Below are 23,356 nucleotides of genomic sequence, written 5' to 3' on the forward strand. Positions count from 1 at the left end.
GCACAGAGCTTGGAGATGAGAGCCCTGGCCTGGTTCAGGACGCGGCTGGTTCTTCAGCGGGAACATAACATCTGCATGACTCATGTATGCAAACCACCCACATGCCAGAAATCTGAAGTGGTTGCCCCTGGAAACAGAAATAAACTGTGGTCCAATTATGAAGAGATTTCCCTAGCAAAGCGACAGCTGCAGCAAAGAATGCTCCCATGTGAGGACGAAGGCTGAGGTTGGAGGTAACAAATGATTTACATAAGGAGAACGTGGCTATTAACCTGCTACATGGGAAATATGGACATAGCACTTTTTAAGAGAGAGGGGGAAAAAATAACTCAGTATACCAGTTTACTGCCTGTAAAACCCAGTATCAAAAAAATATCCTCTAATAAGAATGGGCAGCAGGCAGGCATTGAAATATTGATATTTAGCATCTCTTTCTGAGATGCAGTTGCCACTTGGCTGGGTACATCTCTGTTTGCTGTGCCCTCCAAATAGAACAGGATGCATTTCACTGATTTGGCAGATTTACCCACCTGGCTTTTGAGTAGTTGGTCATTTTACAGTCTAGTGGCAGTCGCTCTCCCCCACACCCTTCAGCGAACAGGCAGGTCCTCCCACGCCACAGCTCCCGAGTCCAACAGAACAGCTCAAAGAGCACCCACGGGGGAGGGGGGGTCTCCCATCAGTTATCTGCTTCCTGATCCTTCCAGAACATGCAGTGTGGCCAATCCACTTGTGACATTAGCTGGGCAGCTCAGGAGCCCAGAAATGACATATCCTGAGGGGTGACATCTGTTTGTTGACAAAGTGGCTGGGTCCCTGTGAGGTGCAGGAGGACAGAGCTGGGCTGGACCAGCTGGGACGCCTCGGCACGCAAAACAGGGCCAGCTGGCAGGAAGGCACAGCCACCGGCCGCTGACGGGGCTTGAACCCGACCTCTAACCCGACGAGCCGTCTCATCGGGTTCCCCCTCGGTTTCCGCAGAATTTATCATCTTCAAAGTGGCACTGATTTCAAGGAAGTCACATCTCTGTTTCTTTATGGCTGAATACTGTGTCAACTAAGAGTCTGCCCAGCCCAGAAATTCCAAAGTGACGAGACTGTGCCCTTCAGGGTGGGGTACACCTGTTGGCTTCCTCTAGGGTGGTGGACAGATGTGCCTCAGTCCCAGGGAATTAGTTTCTGTGGGGGAGTTTCCAGCATTGGGAGCCAGCCAAGAAGAGTCTAGACCCCCTAATCATGTGAATAAATGAATCATCTTCCCTGCCAAAGTTCACTGCCAACTCTCTCCCAGGTCCCCAAGTGCCACCCACCCCGCTGCTCTACCCTCTGCACTAGAAAGGTGAGTCATCAGTGTTGGGACTGGTAGGGATGCTGACAACACCCAGGTCGGGGTGGGGAGATGAACTTCACACTTGCTTTTGCTTAGCGGTCTTCAAACAAAAGTCAAAAACGTGGTAACATGAGACACCTTAGGTCAGTGCAAAGGAGAGATGACACCCTGCTCACTCACCTGTCACCGTCCGCAGGCCCTGAGGGAGCTTGTGGAAGCTTCTGGAACCCCCACAGACTTCTGGAAATGACTGATCCAGGGCAACTCCTTCTGTGGATGAAACATACCCAGGCCTGAATGGAAAAGCCACACTCCCGATGACCCATGGGGAAGCTGGGCCTCAGTCTCCCCTGAGTCCCCAGCACATGGTCTGTCCCACAGGCTGGAGGAGGCTCCAGTGGGGACACATGGCTTCCCAGGTGCACTCCTCCCACTTCACAGCTCAGCACAAGGGCCAGACTCAGTTTTTACTGCTCTCGGACCAAGGCCCCTGCCGCATCAGCCCCACAAACCCAGGGCCGAGCCCCTTGGTCTGCGCTCTCACCTGTGTGTATCCAGGGAGGGCGGTGCCCCGGCTGAGGCAGCCACTGTTTGCCTTTTGAGACAGACGACAAGCATGACTTTTTTGTTTGATGTTGCTAAGTTATTAGAAAAAAATAAAACTGCAGGCTCCACACTGCGGTTCTAGTTATGACCGGGCAGCGCCATCTCCGTGGGCTGGAGCTGGGTGGAGGCTGGGTGTGGACAGCCACCTGCACAAGGGGACAGCAAGGGTGTGACAAGGAGGCAGACAAGTGACAGGGGGGCAATGTCACTCTCCCGAGAGCTTTCAGTCTGCCTGCCTCCCCTAAGGGGCACTTCTTCACCCTGGGAATGATGCAGACCTAGCACCTCTAGTTCTTTCTGTGTCTTGTGCGCCATCAGTTTTGCTTCCTGCCGTCTTGTTCTCTGCCTGTGCCCAGTCACCTGTGTCCCCCTCGCTTCTCTACCTCACTCATTCTTTCTGTGTCTGTCCCTGTAGGTCTTTCCTTCCTTGCCTTCTTCTGTTGGCTCTCTTTTCCTTCTCTACCTCCATCTCTCCTCTCTCCTTGTGTTTGCTTGTGCTGCGTTTGTGAACACACACATATATGCACACATGCACACACAGGAACAAGCCCACACCAGCTCACACTCACAGAGAGACGTGCACACACATGCATACACGTGCCATACACACATGCACACCCATACTCACTCCACCCTCTCTAGGCCAAACTAAGCTAACCCCAGGAGAAGACCAGCTTGGTGCCCATACCCACAGCATATTGCCATGGCTTTGTATTAAGCGTGATTAGTAACCATGTCTCAGTTAATCGAATAGGTCCGAGGATCAGGGCCAAGAAGTTGGCGGGGGCGGGGGCAGGGGGGGCTTGTATACAAAACGGGTTCTGGCCACATCACCCCCTGGAAAGGAGCCTCCTGTATCAGTCATGTGAGCAGGTGGTGACGTCAGCAGCCAGACTGCTAAGAAGTAGAACATCTCATGTCTTGGATGGTTGTGGTTGGACTTTGGAGGCCTGTGTTGGTTTAGATTTTCTGAGCCTGGGTTTAGAAAGGAAGCATTATTTTGGGGAGAGAGATCATAATCACATGAGTTCATTTGACTGGTGATTCTAGTCTCGTTTCAAGGACGTCTTAGGAGGGATGCAGGCTTTGCTAATAAAGTCAGAAACAAGACGGGAGATTTATCAGGTCAAGGAACAGACAAAGGCCTAAGGGACTCTGTGTTCTCTCTGGGGTCCTGCTGTAGATCTCCTGCTTGACATCATTGCTGGTTAACTTCCCACAGCCACAGCTACCTGTTGTCACCTGCCAACAGCCCAACATGGAAGATTCCACCAGCCAAAAACCATGAGCAGAAAATCATCTATCAGGGTTTAAAAGCAACAAACCATAAACTGCATGATATTTTTACAAAATTTATTCCGGGAAAATACAGTAGGTGGGGCCCTTTATAGTGAAGGCAAGTAGCTTACCAGCCATGGTGACTGTTGTCACTCAGCCTGGAATCGGGAAGAGTAATCTGACAAGAGAAAAGGAAGGCAAGACAGAATATTTAAAATTAAGATCATTCCAGAAAATCTGCGACATATCAAAGTTTTCCAATACTTAGTCATCTCCAAGGCAATGCTGGTGTATTGGGTAATAATTAATGCTTAAAATAACCCCCCCACACACACACATTCTGAAAATGTTAAATGAAGTTTAATGTATTCCATTTAAGTAAAAAGGAATATATATGAATGTATACATATTTGTATATATATGAAGGAATATATATATGGAGATATATATAGGATTATAAAGGATTTACTCTTTCTAAAGGGTAAAATGTTAAACTTGAGTGTTTCATTTAAAATGTTACAATTTTAACTTCCCAAAAGTTAAAAATTTTTATCTTACAAAACGTTAAAAAAAAGTATCATGTCTTAAATGAATAAATCCTTAGCTACTTGGAAAAACTCAGTTATCACCATGGCATATTTTGTAAGAGTCCAGAGATTTCTCCTTACATGATGTAGAAGCAATTCTTAAGCACAGAATAGCTCTGAGGGGTTGGTTCCTTTCATATATTTTGAGGGCATGACAAGCTGGACTAGGGAGTGTACTAGCTGTCTGGTGCTGCTGGAACAAATGACAACAAGCTTAGTCATGTAAAACAACACTCGCTTATCTTACAGTTCTGTAGGTCAGAAGTCCCAACCAGGGCCCCATGAATTCAAGGTGTTGGCAGGACTGTGTTCTTTCTTGCATACCCCATGCCTTTCCAGCTTCTAGAAGCCACCCACATTCCTTGGCTCGTGGCCTCCTCCTCCATCTTGAAAACCAAGAAAAGTGGGCTGAGTTCTTCCCCCGTTGCATCAATCTGACCCCTCCCTTCCAAAGTCTCATTCATTCTCTCCACAGTCTGGAATGGTCCCCGTTTTTAAGGATTCGTGTGATTAGATTGGATTTATCTGGGTAATACAGGAAAGTCTCCCCATGTCGAAGTTTTTAACCTCAGTCACTTTTGAAAGTTCTTCATGCCTTTGAATGGGAACATATTCACAGCTTCTGAGGATTCAAAAGTAGATATCACTGGGAGATAGATAGAGGCCAGGACTCTAGACTTCGAATCAACAGAGGTCAGCACACACTTCAAAAATGTCAGCAAGCTGGCACTATGGAGTAAGGCACGGAATTGCTCTGAACTGTGGCTTTCTCTTCTGGTAGAATAAGGGAAATAAAAGGGGCTCTCTATTGCATTCCCCACGCCAGACAGCAACCTGGGGCTGTCACAGTACGTGAAGTCCTAGGACGAGACTGTGGGCAGTGTCCTGGGGAAACGGGGCAGAGGGAGCCCAGTGTGTGTCAGGACGCAGCATAAACAACCTGTTCCTGATCAAACAGCGACCGGATCAATATTGCATGTGACATCGTGGAGCAAGGCTGTAGAGTGAAATTGCCTGCACTTCAGGAGAACTTGGGCTCCCATATGGTGACAGTAAGAGAATGATGATGGGGAGAGGAGGAGGCAAAGATCACTAAAACCCTTGAACCCCTGGGTTCAGAGATATATAATTTCATGACAGCATCATCATATGCGTGACTTGAACTCGTGGCAGGATGAAATAGGGGTGCCGCTCCAGGAGGAATGCGCTACTGCGCTCATTGCCTCTAACCATCCGGGCCATTCTGTGTCTCTGATAGAGATGCCAAGAGACAGTATGGGGGACAGCTCAGACAAACTGAGGACATCCCTTAAATGTGCCAAATTTTCCTTTAATGGTCCATTATGGCTCTATCTTCCTTCAATTAATTTAATCAAGTTTTAAAAAAATTCATCTTAGAGAGAGAGCGAGAGAAAAGGAGGGAGGAGCAGGAAGCATCAACTCCCTTATGTGCCTGGACCAGGCAAGCCCGGGGTTTTGAACTGGTAACCTCCACTTTCCAGGTTGATGCTTTATCCACTGCACCACCACAGGTCAGGCAATTTAGTCAAGTTTTTAAAAATCTAATGCAGTTATATAGAGAGCTTTCAGAATCCTGAGAATATGCAGGGTAAGATGCTTAAATAACATAGAAAGAAGTTCGTGGCATGCCTTGTGTCTGCGTTCCCACTTGGGACTTGCCGTCTGCCTCCCTGGGGTAAGGAGGTGCTGGTGAGCCCCTGCGTTGTGAGCTTAGTGCTGGCCAGCAGGACTACCACCCAGCTGTCCAGGTGTTTACAAAGTGCTGACTCTATTCGCAGCAGCGTGCCTGCTCACCATGTTGGGATGGGATTTTCAACACAGAAGTGCGGGGTTTTTGTGTTTGTTTGGACACATTCAAACTGATGTCACGCGATAAAGGTGAGGTCTGGTGAACAGTCTGAGACATGGGCGGTCAGGGGGAGGAGGAGAAAGGGGGAGGAGGGGATGTAAAAATGCCACCTTACGGAGACTCAAGAGATAACAGGGATGGTGAGTGGCACAAAAAGTGGAGGCCTGGGCACACATTTGAAGCTGGAGAGCTAACCGGTGGAGGAACGGAGCGTGGTGTACTCGGCAGGGGAGAAAGGAGAGGGGAAAGTGGCGAGGCAGGGGGTGGAGTGGATCGCGTGTGCAGCCAAGTTCACATCTCGGGGCAGGAAGTCAACAGACAACATCTGAAGTTGATAAAATGAGAAATAGCGGAATAAGCATTTTAGTTAAAGATAGGGAAATAACCGTGAGAAACAAAAAAACTGGAAGTGAGGCAATGCAGCCTGCCCTGGGGAGCAGGCTGGGGCTGCAGAGGGCTGAGCAGTCAGCTAGCTATTCTAAGAGCCTTTCTGCCCTAATTGATTTTCTAAACACCAAGGCGTTACTGTATTATCTGATAAAACAATGTTTAGCAAATATTTGTCAAGCAGAGTCCCTCTTTTATTTTCATCATAGTCCACTCTTTCAGAGGTTTAATTATTTTTAAGAAAAGTGTGTCACAATGAAAAATATTAGCTGCCTATGTATAGTATATGCATCATATATGTAGAGTACGTGTATATAAATTTTAATTACTACTGTATTGATTTTTTTTATTCTTTGCCAACATTTCATTATAAAAAAATTTCAAATATACAAAAAAGTTGAGTTTTACAGAAAATACTTATATACCCACCACCTAGAATCAACAATTATTATTTTCTAATAGTTACTTTGTTAACCTATCTGTCCATTTCTCCACCTGCCACTTTATCTTAGTTTTTTGAGGTGTTCATTACATTAATTTTTAAAATTATATTAAAAAACATAACATTTATTAGCTTAACCATTTTTAAGCGGACAGTTTAGCAGTGTTCCGTATATTCACATTGTTGTAAAATAGATCTTCAGATCTATTTTCATCTTGCAAAACTGAAACTTTACACCCATTAAACAATAACTTTTCCTTCTCTTCCTTCCCAGGTCCTGGAGACTACCATTCTACTTTTTTATCTTCATATTTTGACTATGCTAGGTACTTCATGTAAGTAGAATCATATAGTATTTGTCTCCTTGTGACTGGTCTATTTCTCTTAGCATAATGTTCTCAAGGTTTATCCATGTTGCATCATGTGACAAAATTCGCTTTCTTTCTAAAGCCAAATAATATTCCATTGTACAGCTATACCATATTTTGTTTAACCATTCTTCTATTTTTTTAAGTGAGAGGAGGGATGACAGAGAGACATACTCCTGCATGCACCCCAATGGATATCCACCTGGCAATCTTCTAAGGTCCATGCTATGCTCATCTTGGACTATTGCTTGGCAACCGAGCTGTTTTTAGCACCTGAGGCCAGAGGCTCCATAGAGCCATCCTCAGTGCCCCAGGGACATGCTCAAACCAATTGAGCTATGGCTACAGGAGGGAAAGAGAGAGGAGGGGGAGAGGAAGAGGTGGGGAAACACATGGTCGCTTCTCCTATGTGCCCTGACTGAGACTCAAACCTGAGACATCCATACTCTGAGCTGGGCTCTACCACTGAGCCAACTGGTCAGAACCTTCCATTGATGGTTCATCCATTGATGGACATGAGGGTTGCTTCCACATTTGGCTATTATAAATGGTGCTGCCATGAATATGGGTGTGCACATGTCTCTTTGAGGATTAGCTTTCAATTCTTTGGAGTATATACCCAGTAAGGATACCCAGAGCAGAATTGCTAAATGATATAGTAGCTGTAATTCTAGTTTCTTGAGGAGCCTCCACACTATTTTCCACAGCAGCTGTAGCAGTTTACACTCCAGCCACGGATTCCAACATCTGCCTCTCTTTGCAGACACTTGTTACTTTCTGGTGTTTTGATAGTAGCCATCCTAATGGATGTGAACTGGTTATTACATTGATTTTTTTTTTAAGTTAACCTTGTTTCAAGTAACTGAGAAAACTGGACTGTTAAGGAGAAATTGCAATGCTAAACAACTAAAAAAAATCTAGACCATTTTAAGTAAAAACTTTTCTTAGAAGTAGGTGGTAAATCTGGAAGCATCTCAGGACAAATCCAGGGATGGAATTTCTCTCCACAGTCTTATTTCTTTGTTAAATTGTGTCATTCCATAGGCTGGTTTAAAAGGCCACCGTTTTTTGCTTTTGTTTGTTTTTGTCACCACTACGGGTGCTAATACACGTATACATTCCTTTTCTGTATTCATAGTCAGATATGGGCCTAACTAAACTAAAGTTCGACTGCTTCATGTCCTGAATTCGTGATTGATTCTGAACCAGCGTTGATACCAAAGTAAGGCTTTGTTCTCTGGTGAAAACATCTTCTAAAGTCGTGTTGGCTTTTCAACCAGTTCCTTCAGGCTTCTAAAATTCTTGACTCCACTTTCCTGATACGAAAATGTCTGTCCCTCAGCTAGACAAACAGGCATTCTCTTTTTGCTTCCCTTTGTGCGAGTACCCGGGTCATCACCTTTTAATTTTATTTATTTATTTAAAAGAGAAGCTACTTTTTCAAATTAATATCAGAGAGAGGAGGGAGTGGGGAGAGAAAGACACGTGGATTTGCTGTTCCACTTAGTCGTGCACCCGAATGTGCCTGATCTCCTCTGATCCTGGAAGCTAAGCAGGGTCGAGACTGGTTAGTACTTGGATGGGTGACGACCTTTTTAATTAACTAATGAAGAACTTAGTGACAGTTGTACAGACTGGCCTCATGACACTATTGCCCTGAAGTTGTACTACCTTAGACTGGTCTAGAATTAAACGTGACTGTGGGGTATTTGGGAAGCTGGCAAAGGGATTAGCAAATAGAAACCTTGAAAACAATTCATCCATTTTTACATAGCTGCACGGCAGGTGCGCTCCAGGCAACGCTGAAAGCAGACTTCTTGGTAATTTGTGTCTCTGCGCTGGCGTTGGTGGCTGATCAGAAGGCTGAAGGCGAAGTGCGTGGGAAAGTAGGTGATCCCTGCTCCGCAAACACCGTGTGACACTCAGTCAACCCTGACAAACCAGTGGCCAAGTAATCCCACCATAACTGGTTGACCCTTGGCTAATCCTGTTTCTAGATCACGTTTACTTGGCACAAGTCATTGCAGTCATTTAATTAGCATTCTTCAAGGGAATGCCACCTCCCAGCTAGACCCCTTCAGGATACTGTATGCACTGGGACACTTGATCGGGGACCGAGGTGTATGCTTATGGCACCCCACCCCATCTTCTTTGATTATTAACTAAATTAATTACTGTTAACTAGCCAATAGAGGCTTTACCATGTTGCCCAGCTCTCCATGAAGCATTTCAGCAGGCAAAATCTTATTTAATTTTCACTGTATTATGTCAGAGGTGCTTCTCATGTAGACAGGCAGAGTGAGGCTTAGGAAGATTAGGTAGCTTGCCCAAGGAGTGCTAGGATTTGAACCACGTCTGTCTGAGTTGAGTAGACATTTGAACCACCGTCCGAACGATTGCTTTTTGTGCTTCTGCATTCCTAGAGCTACCCCACTCCAGGGAGCTAGCTCACTGCTATTTCCCATGGTACCTGGAGCCCCTGACCAGACAGGAACTCTCCAGGGAAAGGACTGTGTCTTTTCTTATTTCTCTGTCCCCTAGCAGGCGTCCCCAAACTACGGCCCGCGGGCCGCAATTTGGCCCCCTAAGGCCATTTATCCAGCTCCCGCCGCACTTCCAGAAGGGGCAACTCTCTCATTGGTGGTCAGTGAGAGGAGCACTGTATGTGGCGGCCCTCCAATGGTCTGAGGGACAGTGAACTGGCCCCCTGTGTAAAAAGTTTGGGGACCCCTGCGACAGCATTGTCTTGGATACCTCATAACGGTTGAGTGAATGAATGCCTAGTGATTGATCAGTATGTCTCCATACCATCCCTGCCCTCAAGCTTCCTTGTCCTTGTTTCGCATAGGATGCAGGACCTGGGGGTGGGGGCAATTTGGGTCTCTCTTAGGTCTCTGTCCACCAAATAAGGGTGGCCTTGGACAAGTGGCTCGGCCTCTCTGGGCCTCTTTGTCCTGTCCTGCAATTGGAAGATGTTATCCCTATGCTCTCCCCAGAGGTTTCCTGCAATGAAACGCTGCATTTGTAATATAGCTTGTAGCCAAGTGTTGATTTGATGTGACTTGGGGCCCCAACGGGTAATGAGGGCTAAGACATGAAAACAGAGTTGCCACGCACCCTACGCCCTGAAAAGAGCCATTGGATACGGCACCAGGCTCCCCAGCATTTACTACAAAACGGCAAACACTTCCCCCGTCCTCCCACACTCAGCCCACAGAGCACATGGGAAGAGGAATGGCTCTGTGGTCTCTGGCCTTTGGGGAGGCCCCGTGTCCAGGGAAGATGATTTTCTTCCCTTCCTACTGGGGAGGAAAGAAGAGTGCTTCTCTCTGTCCTGGCCGGATCTAAGCCAGCCCGATGATTCACAATGACCGAGCCCATTTTTCAGGAATCGGTGGCTTCTAAAAGCTTGAGAAGGGGGAAGGCTAACCATCTCTCAACCCCACAATCCAAAGTTCTAGCCAAATTCTGACATACACATTAACTTTCATAAACACGTAGACATCGCGAAACAAATCAAAACACAGTCACCCAACTGGCTGGCGAGCTTGCTACAGCCCCTGCGCTCTGCCCTTGGGTTCCCCTGAGGCAAAGGCAGAAGCATTCTCCTGGCAAGTCTCAGCCCACTGCCTCAGCATCATCGAGGTTCCTATGTTCAGAGGCCAGATAGTTAAGTGGACCTTCAGCCCAAACGGCAACCCCAGGAAATAGGCGGCCGAGCTTTCTGGGTCCTCGTTTTATTTACGTCAGGGCGGAGGTGCTGCACACCATTTCTAGCCAATTAATTCCTGTCGCTTGATCGCTCATTCTGCCAATACAAAAATGATTTCTAAAGATCCCCATGCTGATTCATAAACCTTTTGGTATTGATTGGAGATCAAAGAACTGGCAGAAAATGGACAGCACATTCAAAGGAGGGAACGGAAGAAAGTTTTGTTTTGTTTTTTATTGATTTTAATTTATTGTGTTTACATAGATTCTAGTGTCGCTCCGAATGCACCCCCCTCCCCCGTGTTCCCCTCAACATCTCCCTGCCCCCCTCCCTACAGCGTCCTCCCCCCTTCCCTTCAGCTTTATCCCATCCTGTCATCCCCTTTCCCTCTGTCCTCCTTTCCTCTGGTCCCTTTGATCCCTCCTCTGTCTCAATGCCAGGGAACAGAAGAAAGTTTAATGCAGGAACTAATGCAAAGGTGTGGTCAGGGTGAGGAGAAACTAACAAGGGATGCTTGCTGGAGCACCCAAGGGCCGGCCACCATGAGAGCCTGGCTGCTCTGCCCTGGGCCTGAAGGAACAGGGATGAGGAGAAACCCAGGGCCTGGAGGAAGCTGTGGCTGCAGCAGAGGGCTCCCGACAGCAGCTGCAGACTCAGATAGGAAAATGTGGCCACCGCCTATCGGTAGCCCCAAAGGGCCTTTTCGGGCTGCGCCTTGGGAGGAAGGATAAGTACCCCAGCCCCTCTCTCTCCTTCCAGCCCCCTGTCTCCTGCTGTGCCTCCCGCTAGCTGGATCCATCAGGAAGCCAGAGGCAAGGGGGCTGGGTGGGTGCAGGTCACAAGGTCACATACAGCAGTGTGGAGGACAGATGATGGAGCTGGAGGTCAGCAGGCAGAATAGCTGAAGGTTTATAGTGACCTTTAGAATTCTCAAATGCAAATTAACCACCCCTAGAGTGCGGGTTCCTAATTAGTGTACTCTGAATGTTGACTAACTTCTCAGAGTGTAACACTAATACCCTCGTATGGATCATACTGTGCATGATAGTGTAAGTTCCAGATAATATAACACCTTCCCTGAGATCCAGCAAACTGCTCTTGAAAATGGAGAGACAGGCATGTCATCTCCCAGTTGGCTGTCTGCTTGGGCAGCTGACCTGGTGATTTGTATTGGGACAGCCTACCTCCCAGAATGCTGCAACAGTCGTCCAAAGGTACTAGATGCTCAGAGGAAATGTTCAGAAATAAGGAAGCCCATTTTTCAGAATGCATTCTGTGTATTAAGTCAGAGACTCCTCTATGACACTGTCTCCAGTAGGAAGGGTACGTGAGTCTGGAAGTCAAGGGGCAGAAGCCAACAGCTGTCGCACTTACCGTCACTCCCAGCGACCCTGGGTGTCTTGTGATTCCTGTCCCCGCAACTCTGGACTCTGCCTGGCTGAAGGTCTTGGTTTCCCAAAGGAACTCACTTGTGGCAGGGGACACAGTAAGGGTCCCATTGAACTATCAATATAATTTATGGCTGCTACCAGTGTACTTTGAATTCTTTGCCAAAGTGTCATCAAGGAAGAAAAAAAATCAATCTGAGTGATCCATTAGAATGCCACCTGCTTCTCCTGTGTCTCTCTGTAACTGTGAGCGCAGCCCCAACCTGAAAGAGGCTCATTATCAAGCATTCAGACACCCCTAGAAGGGAAGGCTTGGGTCATAGCACCAAGTTAAGCCACCAAGACCTAACAAAGTGAAGCTGAGGGCGAGAGAAGTTTAGAACGGATAGTGGAGGAGGAACAGGATGAGTATGAGCTGTGACTCCACGATCATCTGCATTGAGTTGGCTGCGAGCATTAGAGGGAAAGTAATCAACCAAGGCCCAGCTGCTGTCCTGACATGCGTTGCTGGCCTTGCATGGGAGCCACACACCCCATGGATCCCACGGGTTGCTCCTGGCCAGGGAATACCATGGGAGGGAGTCTAAGGTGTGCCTTTCCTGGGAGACACAAGAGCCCTCTCTCCGCTGACTTTGGCTGGAAGACCCTCCCACCTGCACCCCCAGGTGCAGCCTTCCTTAGAGAGCACAGCAGTCTAAGACGCTTCCACCCAACCTTCTGCTCAGATCACTCACAGGGGTCTTCTCCAGCTCCCTTCTCATTCTCCCAGACTTGGGTGGGGTTTTCAACAGAATCCCTCCGTGTTGAACCTGATCTTGGAGCCTACTTACTGGAGAACCAGACGAACACAATGACCAGAAAGCCATGGGTAAAACACTTCTCTCCAGGTCTCACTGTCCCCTACTGTGAAATGAGGACAGTGGCTCAGACGCTGTCTAGAGTCAGCTCTAGACTGACTTTCCAGCTGGGGCTGGGGTCAGCCCTCTGGGCTATCCCACTCTCCCAGGCCTTGTTCTAAAGATCCTAGACCCCATCTGAGGCAGAGGCAGCACTTAGAACTTTGTCTTCCTAGAGCAGGGGTCCCCAAACTTTTTACACAGGGGGCCAGTTCGCTGTCCCTCAAACTGTTGGAGGGCCGCCACATACAGTGCTCCTCTCACTGACCACCAATGAAAGAGGTGCCCCTTCCGGAAGTGTGGCAGGAGGCGGGATAAATGGCCTCAGGGGGTCGCATGCAGCCTGCGGGCCATAGTTTGGAGATCCCTGTCCTAGAGGATGTGTGCTGAGACAATGGCTGGGCTCTTTTCCATATGGCCTTCTGCACTCTTTTGCATGTGACCATTCACAATGCTACGGGACCTCAAGTTGAGCCACAGCTATCCAGGATCATTGTGCATTTTTAGAAGATTCCAAGTAAAGTCTACTAGGACCATCTCTGGAGACACCTTTACCCATACAAATGCGCCTTCCAACTCAAGGTCTAACGTCCTCCCTGCCCCAAGATAAAGAACCAAAATAAGCCTTGGGAAAACTATGATTTTTACTCAATTGGAGCCTTAATATTTTTTTTTCCTCTCTGGGAAATGTAGACTATTCCTTTCTGGTTCTGGAACAAAGGGTAACTGCTCTTTTGGAAGAGAAAAGACTTATGTTCAGCTCTATATCAAAATGTCTCCTAATCTTGAGATTCTATCTAGGACAGTCTATATTTTCAAACTTCAGTTCAAGTTCATGTCCTTTGGTTGCCTTAAACTCAGGGTTGCCTCAGTTGCTGACGCAGGGGGAAACGTGCTCTGCTCTCCAAAATAAAAAGGGAAAAAAGAAGAAGAAAAAGAAAGTTCACATCTGAAGGGGTGGATTTGTTATGGATTAAGTACTGAAGTCAGAAATGAACAAAGGCGATTTGGATTTTATTTTTGCTTTGCTCTCTCTCGATCTTCCCTTGGAACTTACATAACTTTCCGAGTTTTGCACATTTAACAAATACTTATATAGTTTAAATGACTAAATTTAGCATCTGTTTTAATTCAGAATTACTTTTAAAGTCCAGTTAATTAGCTAAAGCAAAGAGAAAAAGGAGAGAGAGAGAGAAAGAGAATTTATTGGACCTCTCAAGTAAGAACAAGAGTGAGATTCACATTACGGCTGTTACGAGTGAAGGCTGTCAACACTCTCTCTCTCTGCCTCTCAGTATCTTGTCTTCCTTTCTGACTATTTTATTTTCCCCTCGACGGGATGGAGATGCAGCTGCTGACAGTTCAGTCTCATAATCCAGCGGCTCCATAATCAGAGAGAAGAAAAGAAATGCTCTCTCCCAGACTCACTGTTAGAATTTTCAGGAAAGAACTCATTGATTTGGTTGTGTCACATGCTCACCCCTGACCCCCATCACTACAGCTAGGGAGCTGAGCTTCCATCACTAGCCTCTCTTGAGTCACCTGAACTCTGCTCTTGCCAGAGAAAATGCCTCTTACAAGAAGGGAGAAAGGGCAGCTGCTTTGAAGTCACCTCTCTATCTATAATAAGCTCTTTAGGGAGTTTGACCTCTAAGAGAGGTCAAAAATTGCCTCCTGCATTCATAATCCATTCTCTGAGAAACTGCCTTGTCCGCAGACCCTGCTGCCTAGGAATCTATGTTTTGAAACAGTGAACACTCTTCTGTCCTCCACCTCAACTGGTGACCACAGTGGGCATCAGACTCAAGGACCGTCAATCTCCTGGTTGGCTCATGGCCTATGATCTGGTACCAATAGATGACTGTGATAATTGGTCTTCTCTCTCTTTCTATCTCCCTCTTTTTCTCCCTTCCTCTCAAGAATGTGAACTAATAAGTTAGCATAGAATTGGTCAGTGAGTGGTAGAAGCTAAAACCAAAAGGTCATGTTGGAGAAGAGGCTGGAAAGATCACAATGCGTCAAGTGCAATCAGGAGTTCTGGGGGGGAAAAAACAGGCAAGTAGAGGAAGAGGAGAAATCACTTGAGATCAGGTCTGATAGGAGCAGACACAGAATTAGCTGCTTATTTAAATGGTGGGGCATAAGGCGACAGTCCATGAGCTCACTGAACAAAAATATACAAGGAGCACTACTTGTGTGCCACACCTAGGGCTGCTTGTTAGGGATACAGCTGTAAAAGAGAAGAGCACCTCTCTCCGTAGCCTAGCAGCTGTGTAGAGTTAAATAAACGCACACACCTGCCCAGTGAGTGGTATGGAGAAGAAGAAACGTACTATAGACATGCCCAGCATGAATCTAGAGTCATCTCCATTCTCTGTGACACAACAAAGCTCGTGCAGCTCTGTCCTGGAGCCTCCATGAAATTGTACCATAGAAATCATTATCTGAGCTCACTTGAGTAAATCTGTTCCATGCAATCAAGACTCAGACAGAAAACACTTAGTCTCCTCTTCTCTCGCTTACCTCCATCAGCTCAGGAAGAAGTCAGTAATTATTGGGTGTGGGATGATCAAAAGCAACGCATACTGACTAAAGTCAAAAGCCCACTCTGGGATCTTGGGAACAAGCACTTTTACTGAGATGGGAAGGGAAGAACTTTCGGTTGCACGTGCTTGCTGCACCGACTTCAGCTCTGATGCAAGAGTCTAATACAGCAACATCCCGTCCATTCAGTACTCTTGGGTCATTACAAGTCCAAAACTATTCTAAGGGCCTCGGTCTTCCCAGAACAAGCACTCGAAAGACCAGGGTTTTCATTGGCATGGATGCCATATGCCTAAAGCGGGGAAAGAGGAGTAGAGACCAAAACAGAGGTCCTGAGTGGGAGGTGGTCCCATGACAACAGATAAGCAGGAGCATGTTGGGTTGGGGTGAATGGAAGAGTCTGAAGGTCCTGACCCCTTGGTGCTAAGTTTGTGGTGGATGACTGATACAGTAATGCCTCGGTTTTCGTTGACTTCGGTTATCATCAGTTTCGGTTTTCATCAATATTTTCTCTGAGAAAAATTTATCTGTTTTCGTCGGTATGCCCACATGACCTCGCTGCTAATTTTGCGAAAACAAAGGGCGACCTATGTGTTCCCCTGCTCAGTGTGGCGCTGTTTCTCATTGTGTGAGCATTGCCCTGCGTGTCTAGCCAAACAATTCTATTGCTTTCCAGTGTTTTTATTGATTGTGAGTGCTAATACTACAATTACATGTAAGTGATTACTGCACATAGGCACCTCTCTCTCCCTCCTTGCCGTCTTCCATACGCCAAGAAGAGGCTTCAGAAAGGTAAATGCCATGTTAAATGTCCATTTATTCTTTACATTAGTCTTTTATATTCATTTTATATTAATTTCTTATTGTTTTTAGTATTAAACACTACATTTATTCCCTATAAAATGTGTTTTTGGTATGTATTTTCAAGTGTCTAGAACGTATTAATTAGATTTACATGGATTCTTATGGAACTAATTGCCTTGGTTTTCGTCAGTTTGGATTTCACCGATTCTTTTCAGATGGATTATCGATGAAAACCGAGGCATCACTGTATTTCTGCCCACATTGCTCATCTTTCCTTTTCTTCTAGAAACAAAAATTTGGGCACGGGGGAGGGAGTTGCAACTTCCCAGCTATGTGATCTAATGCATTTCAAGCCCCACCTCCCCTACCTCTTCCCATCCTTCTCCTATGTGTATAAAATAAAATCAGTCTAGTTTTCAGCAGTTGCTATCAAGAATCGGGAAGGCTGTCCTTCGTTTGGTCTCGTCTCCAGTAGCCTCAGGCTTACCCAAAGGAAGCCTAGGGGTCCTGTGAGTGGGAGGTGCTGCGGGATTAATAGAGACTGACTTCCCCAGCTGGGGAGACTCCTGCCCAGACAGCCACGCCCTGGGTGTGGGTGTGGGTCCCGCAGGCTCTTCAGGCTGCGTGTTGACATAAGACATTAAGTTGCACAGTGATTACTCTCGGAGCTATTCTGATTGAAAGACAAATGAAATACTAATAAATACAGCTCCTTCATTTCACAGAGTTCTATCTTTTCATGCAGGCCACTTAAAAACAAGAACCTCCCCTCTGTGGGCAGATGGGAAGGAGACAGGAGAGACCAGGGTGCCCCATGGGTCACAGCGTCTGGCACTTCCCTGTTCGCTGCCTTTATGGCTCACAAAAGAACAGAGCGCTTACATTTCTTTTTGTTTATGTCACAATTCCTTTCTCAGCAGTTTACTTTTCTTAAAACACACACACACACACACACACACACACACACACACTTTATTTGGTTTTCTTTATTTTTAAAGAGACCAGTAAATTTCAAAACTGGCTTGCAACTCAGCCAACCACTGGACTCCTGGTCCTGCTAGCCCAGTCCAGCCTCGCACTGGCCCCGGGCGTCTTTTCCTCCCTGGCTACATCCGGGGCTTCCACATGGACAGGCAGTGAAGGGCTCGGCCTGCAGGAAGCCACGCCAGCACTGACACACTGCCTTGCAAAAGCTCTCAGGGACCCACACGCAGTGAAAGTCCCACCTTCAGCCCAGCCTGCATGAAAGAGCCCAGTGGTCAGGGACTGTGATCTGCCATGCCCTGGACAGCCAATCCGGTGACCAATAGAGGTCCCCTTCTGCCAGAACAGCGGGGGGCAGCTGGGGGAAATGCTTGTCTGGCCACCTGGGTAACTCACAGCCGGTGTCCCTCCCCTGCTGCTGGATGGGCCCGGAAGTCCAAGCGGGAGCCTTTTCTAGCTCTGGCTGCTTGGTCACATGGGGCCTGCAGTGATCAGAATGCTCCATTAAAGAGCATAGAGCAGCCATTGTCATGTAAAATTAGCTTGGGCAGAGCCCCAGAGAACATACTGTTGGAATCCATCCTGCTGTCCCTGCACAAGGGCATGTGAGAGATAAAAATGGGTCCAGCTCCCGCTTCTGGCCATCAGCACTCTCCCAGTTCCATATTCTCCATCCCTACATTTGATTCCCCTCCCAACCAGGAGTCATTGATAGTTGAATTTCCTCCCAATGGCTGCCTGGGAGAGGAATAGTTCTGGTGGTCATGGAGGGCAGGGACAATCCAAGGAATGAATCCAGTGACCTCATATTTGCCAAGCTCCACTGAAACCCCATCTCCGTTCCAGGTTAGCAGAAGGTTTTGGCTCCCCTTCCAAGCTCGCCTCTCTCCACTGAATGTCTACTTTGCCCAAGTGCACCCTTCAACCTGATAACACAGAATAAGGCCACTGTCTGGTGGTTCCCCTGAGACCTTTCATTCAAGGCCAAGACCACTGACATTCTGCATAAACCCTTCCCCAAAGAAGGCAGCAGCTTTCTCCACAGGCCCACGCCCAAACCCAGAGCTTGCCAATAGCAAGTTCTTCTGCCCCATGAGAGCCAGCTAGAGCCGGGACAACTTTTCTGGAGACTTCTCATCAATTACTTTTTTTATTTTCCAAGCTGGACACTCCTTGCGGAGCAGGGAGTATATCGTGGTGGTGAAAACACCAGAGTGCTAAGTTAAAAAATCAATGCTCTGCTGCCGACTTCTCCTACACGTGAGCCTCACAAGCCCCAGCAAGAATTAACCTAAGCGCTGTCACATCTTCGCCTCTCGGGCTGAGTTTCCAGGAGACACAAAGCCATGAGCTGTTTCACTGCCTTGATTTTAATGGTCAGTGGGGAGTTAGAAGAAACTAAGTAGTTAGATGCACCAAGCTATGGAACAAACACAACTACAAACTGCTCGCGACCAAGTCTGCGGTTAAAGTGACTGGCTCAGATATGCAGGCAGTCTGGCCCACCTCAAAATCAAAAACGCAACGGAGCCTCCAGCAATGGGCCCAAAGCGAGCCTTCCGCAGGCGTGAAGAGGTGTGTAGTATCTTCTCAGTCACCATCCCACAGGCAAGGAAACAGTGTCATCTCCCCAAAACGAACAGAACATTGTTTGTCAACAATCATTTTAAAATAACACAATCTTCATGTCAAGTAAAGAGAAAGATAAATTGTCATCTAAGAAGTTGATTTGGGGCTACCAATTAGGGAGAAACACTAGAAGGAAATAAATCAAAATAGGCACACAGGTTGTGCTATGATAATGGGATTACTGGGTATTATTTTCTTTTTTTCTTAACATCCTATATACCATAATAACTTATCATTTAAAAAAATTTTTTTAAGGTCCTGGCTGATTGGCTCAGTGTTAAAGTGTCAGCCCGGTGCATGGATTCCCAGCCAGGGCGCATGGGAGAAGCTCCCATCTGCTTCTCCACCCTTCCTTCCCCCTCCCCTTTCTCTCTGTCTCTTCCCTCCTGCAGCCAAAGCTCCATTGGAGCAAAGTTGGCCCGGGCACTGAGGATGGCTCCATGGCCTCTGCCTCAGGCGCTAGAATGGCTCCAGTTGCAGAGGAACAACACCCCAGATGGGCAGAGCATTGCCCCCTGGTGGGCATGCCAGGTGGATTCCAGTCAGGTGTATGTGGGAGTCTGTTTGCCGCCCCCACCCCATCTTCTCACTTTGGAAAAATACCCCCCCAAATATATATATATTAAGAGATTCCCTCTTTTTCTTTGTTAGCACATCAGCTACCCAAACACCCAGTTAAAGAATTCGGTACTCATTCTGGGCTCCTTTCTTTTCTTCTGCTTAAATGGCTCAATGCACAGGTTCCCTCCTCTGTCTCTGCCGTGGGGAACTTCCTGGGGACCCTTGGTGCTGTTGTGATCCTATTGACACCCTCCCCTAAAAGACTTTCATGGCTGCTCTCGCTAATCATGCTGTCCATCCTCCAACAGCAGCCGAGTGACTTTCTAAAATAGAAACCCTGTCATGTCACATTCCAGCTTAACCTCTTCAATCGCTTTTCCTTGCCTCCAGGAGACAATTTAAATTCCTTTCCCTAACACACGGGGCTCTTCAAAACCAAACCTGCCAAACTCTTCAACTTCATCTCTCCCTCTCCACACCCCCACCCCCACCCCCTACTGCCACCACCACTTGCAGTCCCCCAGGTCTCTTATTCCAGCTATGGGCCTTTTCCTTCGTCCAGGACCCCGGCCCCCACCTGTGCAGCCTCCCAGGCCTTCCGAGAGGCTCAAGCATCTCACACCTCCCTACCCAAGGAGACACGCCTGCAGCCACATACTTTGTCCTGACACTGACCCTGACCCCGTCCACAGCACTGCACGTGGCTTTGGACCTGTGCACCCTGTCTGTGTGCCCTGGTAGGGCAGGGACCCAGTCTGACTCATTCTGGGTCCTCAGCGCCCGGCCGCCATGATGCCTGGCACACAGCAGTTCGGCAAATACAGGGGTGGACACAAGGAGGTTTGCAGTTGTCATACAAAGAATTTAGACAGTAGTTAATAAACAAAAATACAAGAGTAAACTGTGTTTCACGTACTTACAACCATAAGCCTACTTTTTGCCCGGTATTTGTTGATTTCAGAAAAGGAGGAGATAATCAAGGAATTAAAATGTGACTTTCTGCCATATCTGTCACATTATTTGGAACTGTATCATCTACCTTACCACAATTAAAAACAAACAAACAAAAAGACCATCTAACATACTCAAAAAAAAAAAAAAAAAAAAAGCTACCAAATCACATCGAACACCTATTTGTTCCCATATTCTAGACTTTTTCTTTCTCCTACGAATTACTTTCCTGGTCCGCCTCTTACCTTCCAACATGTGTTTATAAGGAAAACGCAGGGAGGTGTCGCTGCGCTCCGGGCCACGGGGGCAAAGGTCGCGGTGTCAGCCCCGTATCACAGGCGAGCTCAGTCATAGTTGCGGGAGCCTTGACTCCGCGTCCTCTTTGTGCCGTCACAGATCACTGATCATGACAGAGGGTCGGACGGACTGAGAGAGAAACCCCAAAGTCAGAGTGGCAGAAGCCCCTTCCCAGCGAAGATGAGCTAGAAATGGAGCTAAAACAGCCCTGAAATGACGATGTGAGTCAGGAAATAACGGTTTGCTTATACACAGCCGGAGAGAGTCCAGAGTCTGGGTTCTGGCCCATCCAGCCATTAGCTGTGTGACCTTGGGCAAGTCACCCAACCTTTCAGGATCTCAGTTGCCTATGAGAACCTGTGAAATCGTGTTAGGGACCGACAAGGTTGGATGCGTGGCATAAAGGTAAGAACCTGGGACGGGGTGGGGGAGGCTGGGTTCAGCCTTGGCACTGCCAAGCACGGCTGTGTGTCCTTGGGCAGATCTGTGAAGCCCTTGGAACCTCAGTTTTCCCATCTGAAAAATGGGGCTTCTGAAACGGAACTTCCGGAGCTGTTGGCCGCAAGACGGAGGAGCGCGTGCGCAGTGAAAGGGAGCTCCGCCTGGTGTCTGATTTTGAGGCCACCGAGCATAGTCATTAGAAATGCAGACCCACCTGGTTTCAAACCCTTGTTCTGCTGTGTCACCTTGGGGCCCTGAGCAAGCTGCTTACTTTCTCCAAGCCTCTACTTCCTCCTCCTGTGACAAATAGAGATACCAGAGATACTTCTAAGGGCTGTTGTGAGGATTAAGTAAAAGCAATGTAAGTAAGTGTAAGGGGAAGCGCTGGGGCCATGGCAGACAGCGATGCTGCCCGCCAGCGCCCTGACCGGCGTCCCGCCCCCCACGCCTCTCCTTCTCCGCTCACTTCCCCGGGGATCAGGAGCGTCTTGGCTTCTCATCCTTCCAGGCAGAGGAGGGACGAGGAAAGCAAGGTCACAGGTGACAGGAGAAGGGCCCAAGGTGACCCTGGAGGCACAGAGAAAGCTGGCCTGAAACTCATCTGCCCTCAGAGCCCTCGGGTTCACCCCGCCTTACCTCCCTTGGTTTCCGAAGCTTAAAATAGCCTGAACCGGTGTGGCCACATTTCAGTGTGCTGCTCGGAGAGAACCCCTGGGGTGTTTGCAGAGCCAGTTCCGAGCTCCTCGCTAGGCCGGCTCCAGTTATGAGTTATTCATACACACCCAGGCTCCACCGCGTCTGCCAGAAAATGTGTTCTGAGTGCTTTTCTGCGGAGGCCCCTCTCCAGGCAGCTCCGCTGGCTCAGAGGGGTCAGGCCAATCAGCTCCCTTAATGAATGAGGGCTGGGAACCCCTGCCAGCTGCCCGTAGAGAGCGGCTGCAGGGGAGGGAAGGCATGTAGGTTCCAAAGAGGCCAAGGACCGCAGGATGGGAAAAGGCTGCGCTGGGCATCAGGAGGCTGGTGTTCTAGATCCCGCTGTTCCCCTCACTGTTACGTGACCTTGAATAAGTCACCATCCCTCTCTGGGTCTTCAAAGAGCATCATCAAGCCCAGGTCTTTCTCTAGATCTCCCAAATTGGCTCTGTTCTACACTAGGGGCTGGTTTCATTATCAGACCTTATATGATGTCAACATGGCTTCCAACAGCTCCAACCTACCTCTTCCCCTGTTCACATCCAGCAGGAAACAGAGAGCTTCTCTCCCCCCTCGCAGGCCGAAGCACTGTCCCAACTCTTGTTGCTTGAGCTGGGCTATGTGATCACCTGTGGGGTCCTGGAGAACCAACCAGTCCTTAGAGCCAGTCTGACCCTTCTAGGGTGTTCCTCCCTGTGCTCAAAGGCTGCAGAACAAGAATCTACATCCGCAGCCCACCACTCAGCTAGGGTTCCAGATGCAAACGGGTTGCCACTCATCAGGTGCTCTCGCTGAGTTTGGGAGCCAGCCCTGAGAGAGGTGCCATTTTCCTGCTTCTCCGGCTGTGACGTCTGGCCAAGGACTACTGTTCTTATGCACCGTTACTAACTTTATGGGTGTCCAGAAGCTCCTGACGCCTGGATTGCAGTGATTGGGTACATACTTAAATGCGATGGTACAGGGAACAACTCCTTGCTTGATCCCTGGTGGGCAACAGGCGCCTTTCCTCAACACCCAGCCCGAGCCCGCCCCTCCAGCCCCTCCAGTGACTTTGTGAGCACCTGCTCCCCTACATTAATATCTTTCAGTTTAAAAGCTGCCAGAGCCATTTCTGTTCTCTGTGTCCAGCTTCTGATGAAGGCACTATCCCCAATCCAATCACCAGGCAGAGGGCAAAGCAGGTGCTGACTATTTAGGTCATGGGCACCTGCCCACCCGTGGGGTCTGGGCTAGTCATCGCTGACAAAAGATAGGCACTAAGAAGAATGATTTCCTGAAATTACTCATACTTTAGTAATGCTAAATCACTTTAACCCTAATGACATTAGAATTATCAAAGGAAAGGGGAAACGGAGATTGGGCAACCCCAAAACAGCCAACGTCCACTACATATCCCAATCCAGACATCAGGGCAAGGCGCCCAGAGGACATAAATGGATAGCAAAGGATGTCAAGGAGTCTGTCCAGACCGATATTGTGGTGCAGCAGCTCCGAGACTCCCTTCAGCCCCCTCCCTGATTTGTGTGTCCATCCCCTGGCCCTGAGTGCTCCTTCTGACTTGTACTTGTGACCTACTCTCAAAGACAAC

The 23,356-nt window shown here is 48.0% G+C and overlaps 1 long non-coding RNA gene across 1 annotated transcript; it reads right to left on the reverse strand.

Moving 5' to 3' along the window:
- Positions 1 to 1,912: 1,912 nt before the first annotated feature.
- On the reverse strand, positions 1,913 to 21,857 carry LOC136310836 (uncharacterized). Its single transcript, XR_010726621.1, has 5 exons — positions 21,712 to 21,857; positions 21,290 to 21,372; positions 20,583 to 20,763; positions 3,346 to 3,392; positions 1,913 to 2,082 (listed from the first exon to the last, which is right to left on the reverse strand). It is a non-coding gene; the product is annotated as an uncharacterized lncRNA (long non-coding RNA).
- Positions 21,858 to 23,356: the final 1,499 nt, after the last annotated feature.

This window comes from Saccopteryx bilineata, chromosome 7 (genome assembly GCF_036850765.1).
Source record: "Saccopteryx bilineata isolate mSacBil1 chromosome 7, mSacBil1_pri_phased_curated, whole genome shotgun sequence".
NCBI classification, from domain to species: domain Eukaryota; kingdom Metazoa; phylum Chordata; class Mammalia; order Chiroptera; family Emballonuridae; genus Saccopteryx; species Saccopteryx bilineata.